Here is a 9,760-nt window from a genome sequence, read left to right on the forward strand (position 1 = left end):
CGTAAAATATAAATATAAATAAATAAACATATATTCATCAAAATAATATTTATCTAAAATAAAAATAAAGATATCGTACTTCATCATAAATGGGTTAACATAAGCTAAACACACGCAGAGTAAAGAGTTGCTTAACTGCCCATGCTTTTTCTTTTTCTATATATCAACTCTAAAATTATTTTTAGCATTTGAAAAAACAAATAATTTCATCCAAATAAAAAAAAAAAAAAAAAACTAGCAATAATTTTATCATAAATAAAACTCACTGGGCAGGTAGAAATAGAAGAAAGTTGGATGATCTCATATCCCTTCAACTTCCAAGGAATCGAAAACAATTTGTCACTATTTGGTAACATTAAAAAGATTTATTTATTTATTTATTTTTCAAAATAAATTACAAGAGAGGTATATTGATCAGGGAAACCAATGTCACCATTGATTTTCCTTAATGAGATGATAGAACCAAAAGTCCATCCTAATGAAAAGCTGCAGTTTTAGCCTCCAAGCGTTCGAGTAGGTCTTCTGTGCTCATTGGAACGAGAGATCTGTCATATCCCTCAACCGTACACTCACCTGAAAAAACATTATTTACTTTTTAAGCAACCATAAGTCGAATGACCATCTGCAGTGAAGAAAGAAAACTAAATTTGCATTTGCAAAAAGGTACAGAAATCTATTCAGAAAAAACTATGTATGGGCAAACCTGCTTAGCGTCCAATTCCTTTTCCCCAACAACTAATATTTACTTGTATTTTGCAAAGTGAGCTTCTAGTACCTGCGATGTGAAAGGGAAAACAGTCAGTAAGTTCCCAAAAAAAAAAAGAAATCAATTCATCTAGAAACTGCAGAGCAAGCTGGTTGGAGGTTGACAGCCAGAAATGCAGAATGATAATTTAGTATTGTTGGTTCATTCTAAGTCCATAACTGTATGTAGGAAGAGAGAAAGCATATTACAAGACTCTTAAGAAAAAGAGAATTTTATACAATTGAGGATGTAGTGGTCGCACCTTTTTTCTGAATCTTTCGACCTGTCGTATCAACATCTACATAATAACCAGCCTCATAAACCCAATCCTGAACCTATGAAAATGAAATAAAAGATAATATTGGCATATTGGAGTTCTAAGTGACTACCATTTTTGGCCTTCAAATGGACCGAAGCATAACAAATAAGTAACTCACCAACAATAAACTAAATGGATCCTGTTGAGCCATGGTGCTCTACTACTTAGTAACCATATCCTAGGTAAGATAAAAAATTGTTAAGGCCCTGTTTCAATAGTTTCCAACCACATCTATGGCCTAGAACTCTGTTCTCAGAAATCTTCCTCAAGCATGTAATAAACTATCTATTTTGGTAAGTTCATATGAACACTTCAAAACAACAAATAAATAATGCCTCATGCATCCTGAAATAAATAAAGTTAAAACATAAAAAATAAGAAAATAACAGAAAACTGATGCAGGAGATTAGATATAAAGACACTTCATGGCTGACAACAAACACATCAAAGCAACAGAAGAATTACATGGTCATGATTTGAGATAGTGAAATGAGGGAAATAAAGGATATATTATACCAAGTTTAGTTTTACAGTGTCAAGCAAAAGCAGCATGCAGCCGCACAAGAACTAAAATTCTGGTCCAACATGGGGGAAAATCATGCCAGAATACAGAGGAAAATAAAGAATTCCAGATATCATATACAATGATTATATGTTGATGCAACATAAAATCCACAAGGTTGGCGGCGAAAAAAAGAAAAAAATAAGACATAATTGAGGTAAAAAAACAAGCTAATTAGTATCCTGCTAGAGCAGACTACCTCTATAGCATATTTTTGGGACTTTTCTGACACAGGGCAAACAATTGCCTGACTGGGACTAAGCCAGAAGGGTCATGTGCCCTTGTAGGATCTCTCCCCCTTGGCTTCATCCTCTGCTAAGTACTCCCACTTGAAGCGCTCAGGAAAATGGAAATCAAGCTGCAATAAAGGGCATCAGCTACTAAGTGATAATTATCATAGAACACAACAAATTAGAGATTAGAGACAGGATAAAATGAAGCACAATTGAACATCACAAACCTGCAATGTTACACATTGAAATTTCCTATTCAATACATCGGATACACTGATATCTATCTTTGGACCATAAAAAGCCCCATCTCCTTCATTTATCTGTACCAACATGACTCTTGCCCATAAGCATCTAGAAAGAAGCCTCCCAAAATGGATGGCAACATAGAATAGTCCTCAATATAAAATAGAGAAAATAAAGCACAACATATATAGATCACAACATGCAAGCCAACTATGCAAGATTTTCCCTACTTTTCTTGGCAATAGAGAAATCCACTGTTTAATTAGACAAATAAGTATACCTCAATAAAAGCAGTTTGAACCTTCAAAACACAAAATTTTATAGTTACAATATTTAAATCGACTTCTCATTTAGAAAAATAAGTTGAAAACACATTCTTCAAACATATAACACCAACTTTGCTCATAAAGGTGACAAATACAAGAAAAGAGATTTCGAGTGACGAATCAAATTCACTTGTTGTACTCACTGCTTTTCTGGCACACAAACATTCAAGCAAAGTAGCTAGTCAAATTTTCAAATCCTATTTAATCTTAAGTTTGAACTAATATTTGACTTAGCAATAACTCATTGAGGCCAAAACCTTGTCAAAGTTCTATGTGCTTTTACGTGCCTTTATATTGCTATATTTATACCAAATTCAGAAGTACCAATACAAAGGCTGGATGCTTTAGGGTGGTTGTAAGCTGAAGCAAAATTTTCTCATTTGTTATCCACAGAATTAATTTTGAAACAATCTCTGTTGTCAAGAACCCCAAATGTTAACGGTAGGTTGTTAACTAGAAAACTGGCCTGCCATGGCTTCCCAGACAGGTTCAAGTCTTCTGTAAGAGCAGCTTTAGCTCTCTCCCAAGTTTCCAAATCTCCAAGGTATTTCTCTGGCCTCTACATTCAAATATTTGTAACACAAAGCAAAAATTGTCATTCTAGAATACAATCCAAGCATGAGTACAAACATAAATCATGAGTCTTCAAGTCCATCTAATATAACATGAAGAATATAATTATCATGCAAGTAGATATATTAGGTATCTATAGCGAAACCATTTTTACCAACAAATAAAAAATACATCTAATGATAAAAAAAAAAGACAATTAAAATTTCAAGAAACCATAAGTGGTTTTAAGTGCATCACATCTCAAGATATAGACAGAAAACAATCTTGTCAACATCTTAAACTCCATTCATTATAATTAGAGATCAGCTAACAAAACGCACTTAGTTATCACAGAAAAAACTACTTCCAAACCCTAAAAATTTAAGTCAATAGAGCTTACCATACCATAGATGGTTTTAGGTCATCAGTAAACCCAAACACAGTGTAAGCATAATCAATGAACTCCAGGACACCTTTAACTTCTTCTTTTATCTGAAAAAGAAAAAAAAAATGCTTTATAAAGGAAATAGGGAGCTAAAATATTCCACAATTCTGTAAGTAACAATTTAAAGTGAACCTCACCTGGGATACCCTGCAGAAAATATGGGCATCAATTTGAAGAGTAAATGTCAAAGCAAGGGGGGAAAGAAGATGATCCACCTTTCACCAAAAAAAGTTCATGAGGTAGCCACAGAGAGATTTTTAAATAGCACAACTAAGCAACCAAAGTGTATAAGATCTGGATACAGACTTCTTCAAACTTAAGTCCAAAAGCTAAAAGGGAAGTTTTCACACAGAAATAAATTCTGATACAAAATTGACATTTGATGTTTAGCCAAAAGAACGGTACAGAGGGCTATCAAGGAGCTCAATCTCAAAAGTTTACGTCTAACAGGGTACCTGCTGAAAACTCCTGACACGAGTTAACCCAGTCAGCACCCCACCAGCTTCATTACAACGCAAGACCCCAAAATCAGCCAGGCGAAGAGGTAGTTCTGCATGAATTATTAATCAGTATGAGAACATTGCAAAGAAGCCAGAGATGACAAGACGAATCACCTTGATCGGCATTAATCACAACTGACAACAATATGATGTCAAAAACCTCTTTCCGAAGAGGACAATTTAAATAAGCACATTCTTAAGGCTAAACAAGAATAAATAAACTATATTAACTAAACTCTATATCTTAGTTAAGGCTGCACCACATAGCTCTTACATCAGAGCTCAAAATGAACCAAGGCAGGGCAAAAAGATGCACGATAGAACACATGAAAATGTATTCAAACTAATACCATTTCAGAAAAATTTATGATTAGCACTAACTCGTTCACTAATATTATTACTTTAATTCATTATTATAAAGTATGAAAGAAATGGGAGTAAAGAAATGTTGGTTCAACATCCAAAGCTCATACATGGAAGAAACCTAAAAAGTAAGCACCACAAAGATGGGAAGCCGGTGTTTAAAGCAACCAAATGATGACGTAAACAAAGAAGCATAGCCTAAAAAAGCTTCATTTAAGCTCTCCTCAAGGGACAATGAAGTTATGATGCAGTCTTTGATGGAACTTCCAATACAGACATGATGCAGTCATCCTGTACTTTGGTTGGCATCCCCCGCTGTCTTCAAGTGATTTTGTTTGTTAAAATATTAAAGGTAGAGAGAGAGAGAGGGAAAAAAAAAAGAACAAGGGAAAGGATGCTTCCCTTGGCAAGCAATATCAATGTTTTCTTGCCACATGGTGCAAAGAATTAGGAGAAACACGGAGCATATGAACTCACCTCTATAAGAACGAACCCTGCGCTAAAATATTAAACAGTAGCCTGGGCAATTCATAGGTTTCAGTCCAAACTCTTGTTTTTCAATCTGTGGCAGAAACCAAACATCATAAAGAAAGAACATCACAGGAAGACTAAATGCAAAAATATCCTTTTTAACACAGATTATAACAAATTTCTAGGAAGTTCACTTCAAGATTCACTCTACAATTAAAACAGCCGAAACAAGTTTTTTTCTATAGTTACACAAAATCTCACCTCAAACATAAACATACTTTCCTTAAATTTGCAGCATGACCAGACGTTTCCCAAAGATTCATACTATACATGTTTGGTGACTTAACCTGCCAAAATTATGCAACTTCATTGACTCAGTATTGGGGTTATATAGTTTTGATTAAATCTCTAAAATAGAGCAAGAGAGAGAAGACTTGTAACCTCTTTGTATCCAATATTCATTTTGTATAAATTCCATTAGTTTGTTGTAAATTCGAGTGCCATGAGGAAGAAAGAACCAACTTCCTAGGTTGAAAGTTACCAAAGATGCCAAATATTAATATCGCAGACATTCTTGAAACACAACTGCCAAGAATATTAAGTTATATTGTACATGAGGGGGTGACAAAAGAAAAGCTCCTGCTGTGTACCCAACGATCTATGATCATATTTCTTTGCTTTTTCTAGCTGATGGATATATTCCTGTGGAAAAACATTAACACTCATGAGAAGCAAAAATGTGATACAAGAACAATCAATGTACTATGAAACAAGAGAATTTATTTTCTTATTGTACAAGGATTACCTAAACTCCCTGATTGTTGTCTAGGTATGTAAAAAGTACACCTAACATAAGTAATTGATTTCTTAAAGTAATTTCAGCTATTATACCAGATTTTGATATTCTTTGCATGACAATATAAGAAATAAATATATTTCTCCATGCATCATACTCATATATCATTGCTTCGAGTCTTCAACAATCACAAATAAAGCAAATTCAAAGCCAAACAAATATTGAAAAAAACAGCGCAAGTGGTACAATAATAAAGCTGACAGCCAGAATCAAAATAAAGTATAAAATTCATTTCACCTTCAAACATTTCTGATCAGGATAAGATATACCATAAACTCTTTGTAAACTCTCATGATATTTGTTTCCCCTCCAGTAAGCTGATGAAGCCTGAAGATAGAAATTCATGAGTAATCCAGGAAATGGTGGTGAACAGGAATACAAATATATCCAAAACATAGCTTTGATATATCATGTAACATGTCACCTTCAAGCATGCAAATGCCTTCACAAAGGAAGTATTGGGAATATGAGGCCCACGACACAGATCAACCAAGGGACCACATCTGCACACTGATAGTTTTGTCCGCAGGCAAATCATTGATGATCTCAACCTGATTACAAAAATTACCGATGCAGAAATTAGTGCAACAGGAAAACATATAGGTAGAAAGGAATCATTTCAATTGATCTGAAAATTTCAAAATAACACCACCAAACTTGCCTTAAAATTATTTTCAGAAAACATCTCAAGGGCTTGCCCTTGTCACTTCAATGCACTCAAAAGGTTGTTTTTCCTGCATTAAGATGCAAAAAGGAAAGAAGAATCTACCATGAAATAATAGCCTTACCAATAGCATAATTCCCATTTGATAGGAGCATAAAAACATTATTACAAATTAAACATTGTTCGACATCTCATAATATGATTTTAAGACTCCCAATTTTTCCTTGACACATGTATGAGTTGACTAGTTAAATAGTGTTACAATAAGCACTGACTCAACATGAAGCTGTTGAACGTGGAACATAAAAATCCTGTCTAAAAACCAAATGAAAATGGACACCGGGGAAAGGTGATCATAAATAAAATAATCAAAACTTCAGAAGCACAAAGTTGGTCATTTGGGAAGATTAACAATACCGCAACAGCTTTCAATGCCCATGCTTTGATTTGCTTGAAGTGGTCCTCATTCAAGCCCAAGTCACCGTAAAATGCATCATAATAGAAACCCTTTAACACCACAATACCATCTTGTAAGAAAGTAAATTAGCACTAAATGACCTGGGTAAACCAACTTAAGGATCAAGATGAAAAGAATCAAACATCAAACAGTAATTAAAACCACAATATTATCTCCAAATGCCTTGCTTTAGTGAAAACCATAAAACTGATATAGAAAGTGCAAGCTAATAAGCAGAGTATGTTCAATTATCACAATGTATAACACTTTGTCCCTACCACAGAAACTTTCTTTCTTCTGAAAACTACATGAAATCTGGTTGAAACTCCTCGGCGATTCTCCAAAACTTACATACTAAGACACATAAATTCATCCAATAAAACATACTAACATATCCTGCACAACAAAAGTTATCAGAAGTGTGTAACAAAAAAAATTTAACAAAATTCAAATTTTTATAAATATCATATGATTCTGAGACAGAGATTATTTAAAAAGAAGCATTTTTGGACATAACAAAGACAAAAGTAACCAACATCCCTCCCCGCTTGTTGTACGAGGCCCAAGCAAAGTTGGCAACCATATATGCTCTCAAGGGACTGCACAATCACCCACCAAAATTAGCCAATTATCCCAACAAGAAAACAAAACAACCAAAGAAACGCAATTAAAATAAAATAAAATAAAAATATGTTTTTACCTGACCAAGAATGTGGGCGCTAGAGTGCCAAAAAGTATCACGACCTTCATCGCTATCAAAAGTGAAAATCTTAAGCTCACAGTCACCTTCCAACGGCCTATTCATATCCCACAAAACCCCATTGTCCGAAGAAATCAATGCATTGGCAGCCAAACTCTTGGAAATTCCCTGGGAAATATCCATAGGGGACGAAACCCATTTTTTCCCTTCCTTAACTGACCCATCAGGCAACATGATATTGATTGGGTCGTGCGGGAGGGACCGATGATGCGATTGCTGTTGAGACTGGAGGGATTGAAAGATTTTGATGCTCTTCTCGATGACTTAGTCGATATAGGCTTCGTCTTTGGGATGAGAAGAAGCCATGTTTCAGGGCGGAAAAGAGGCAGAGTGGGGAGGAGATGGCCAGGAAGAAGATAACTGGCTGAAAAAGAAAAACGAGCAACGCAGAGAGTAGAAGCGAGATTGCTTACATATGCTGTACGGTATTTCATTTGTATTAGTTACGTAGCAATGAGAAAAAAATTAATAATAAAATAAAATTGAGAATAAAAATTTATCGTTAAAGATTTTCTTTAAAAAATTTATTGAAAAATGATTTATATATTTTAATATATTTTATATTATTAAAAATCTTAAAATTTTAATTCAATCACAATAATACATATTATTTATTATATAATAATAAAATTTATTAATATTAAATTAATAAAATTATTTTAAAATTTATAAATAAAAAAATCAAAATGAAAAATAATAAAAATCAAATGGCATGAAAATCCTTATAACATTAAGCGTAAAAAAAAAAAGCAAAAAACAATGGGCAAAATAAGAATAAAAGCTACGACGAGATTGAGAAATTTTCAACTGGAGCTTTTATCTCCTGTTAATAAACGAAGACAATCACGCCTCATTAGTGTTATCCAAACACCTTGGCAGTCTGATTTGCACCAAAATAAATAAATAAATAATCGCACTGAAATGGAAGTGCAGTAACTTTCAAATGAGCCAGTAAAATACAAGGGATTAATTTTTTTTTGAGTGCTTTTAAATACACCCAAAAAATTATATTTTCACACACAATCTTTTTATTATAAAAATACCTTGATTAAAATAACTTAATTATCTTTTAATAAATTATCTTTTTTAACTCTATGCACATTTTTTTAGTTCTCTTTTTTTTTTCTTTACGTTTTTCTAAAATCCCTTAAATCTTTAAAAGTAATGTTCTTATTAGTTACATTATTAAAATAGATAACTAAATGAGAAATAATAGCAATGGAGACGAAGCTTGCAATACAAATGACAAGGTAAGTGATTTAAATGACGATTTCAAGTGAAAATTTACATATTCAAATATACATTTTCAGAATATGAGTATAGAATACAAATATACATACCTGAAAATAATATTATGTTACCGAATATGCATATTTGAAAGTAATATTATGTTGATATGCACATCCGATAATGTACAATGATATCGAATATGTATTCTCAATAAGCTCTTTATGCTATAGAATATGCATATCCAATAATCCATAATCTATATATTGCATTATAATAAACACATTATGAATATGTATATCTGGTAACACAAAAAGCTTATTAAAAATGCATATTCGAAAAGCATTGTGCATTATCAAATACGTATATCCAGTAATGCATAATTGATCCAAATATCCATATTCATCATGTATTTATTATAATTTTTTACTTTTTTAATATGCAGAACAATTTGAAAACTGCACTTATAGAGTAAAATCAATCAATACAAATTTGGATGCTAGATATGATTGCAATTCTAACTTTACTATTGGAGATATAAAATTATGTTTTTGAAGTTATTTTACTACAGAGGCATAAAGATTGTGTTTTTAATGTTGGTTTTATATAGATGCATAAAGTGATAAGTTAAATATGTCATGCATGTATTTTGCAGTAGGGAAGCCTTGATTTCACGGGCTAGGCAAGTTAGAATAATATAATGGTTTTATGGTTGTAATTAAAAACTTTGATTTAGAAGGTCTAGTGAAAAAACCTAGAATGAGATTAGGATGTGAACAAAGTAGAAAATATAAGCAGCAAAAGAATAAGTAGAAAAAAAAATAGCATAAAAGAATGAAAAGTGGAATGAAAAAATGTAGTTGCCTATTTAAGTTACATGGGATTAAATTGATGAAGATGATGAGTGGGTTGTAAAAATAGTTTGTATATTCCACAATTATCTACCAATAAAACAATTATAGGGACATTCATTTGTAGGTCAATTATCAGATAAAGAAAAAACAACAGTGATCGATATGTCAAACAATATGATCAAA

The 9,760-nt window shown here is 32.6% G+C and overlaps 2 long non-coding RNA genes and 1 pseudogene across 3 annotated transcripts; all 3 read right to left on the bottom strand.

The window, feature by feature from the left end:
- Window positions 1-280: 280 nt before the first annotated feature.
- Window positions 281-4,119, bottom strand: LOC111317848 (threonine--tRNA ligase, mitochondrial 1-like; annotated as a pseudogene). Its single transcript, XR_016333023.1, has 9 exons — window positions 4,086-4,119; window positions 3,881-3,975; window positions 3,563-3,640; window positions 3,386-3,472; window positions 2,895-2,987; window positions 2,087-2,179; window positions 1,826-1,984; window positions 704-775; window positions 281-573 (listed from the first exon to the last, which is right to left on the bottom strand). The product of XR_016333023.1 is annotated as a threonine--tRNA ligase, mitochondrial 1-like (transcript).
- A 928-nt stretch (window positions 4,120-5,047) lies between these two features.
- LOC149520127 (uncharacterized) lies at window positions 5,048-5,940 on the bottom strand. The gene is made up of 4 exons (XR_016331925.1): window positions 5,853-5,940; window positions 5,410-5,461; window positions 5,201-5,280; window positions 5,048-5,106 (listed from the first exon to the last, which is right to left on the bottom strand). It is a non-coding gene; the product is annotated as an uncharacterized LOC149520127 (long non-coding RNA).
- Window positions 5,941-6,695: 755 nt separating this feature from the next.
- LOC149520128 (uncharacterized) lies at window positions 6,696-7,153 on the bottom strand. The gene is made up of 2 exons (XR_016331924.1): window positions 7,015-7,153; window positions 6,696-6,786 (listed from the first exon to the last, which is right to left on the bottom strand). It is a non-coding gene; the product is annotated as an uncharacterized LOC149520128 (long non-coding RNA).
- Between the last annotated feature and the right edge of the window lie 2,607 nt (window positions 7,154-9,760).

The sequence above is a fragment of the Durio zibethinus genome, chromosome 2 (assembly GCF_047325235.1).
Source record: "Durio zibethinus cultivar Kanyao isolate XHJ-2024 chromosome 2, ASM4732523v1, whole genome shotgun sequence".
Classification (NCBI taxonomy): Eukaryota; Viridiplantae; Streptophyta; class Magnoliopsida; order Malvales; family Malvaceae; genus Durio; species Durio zibethinus.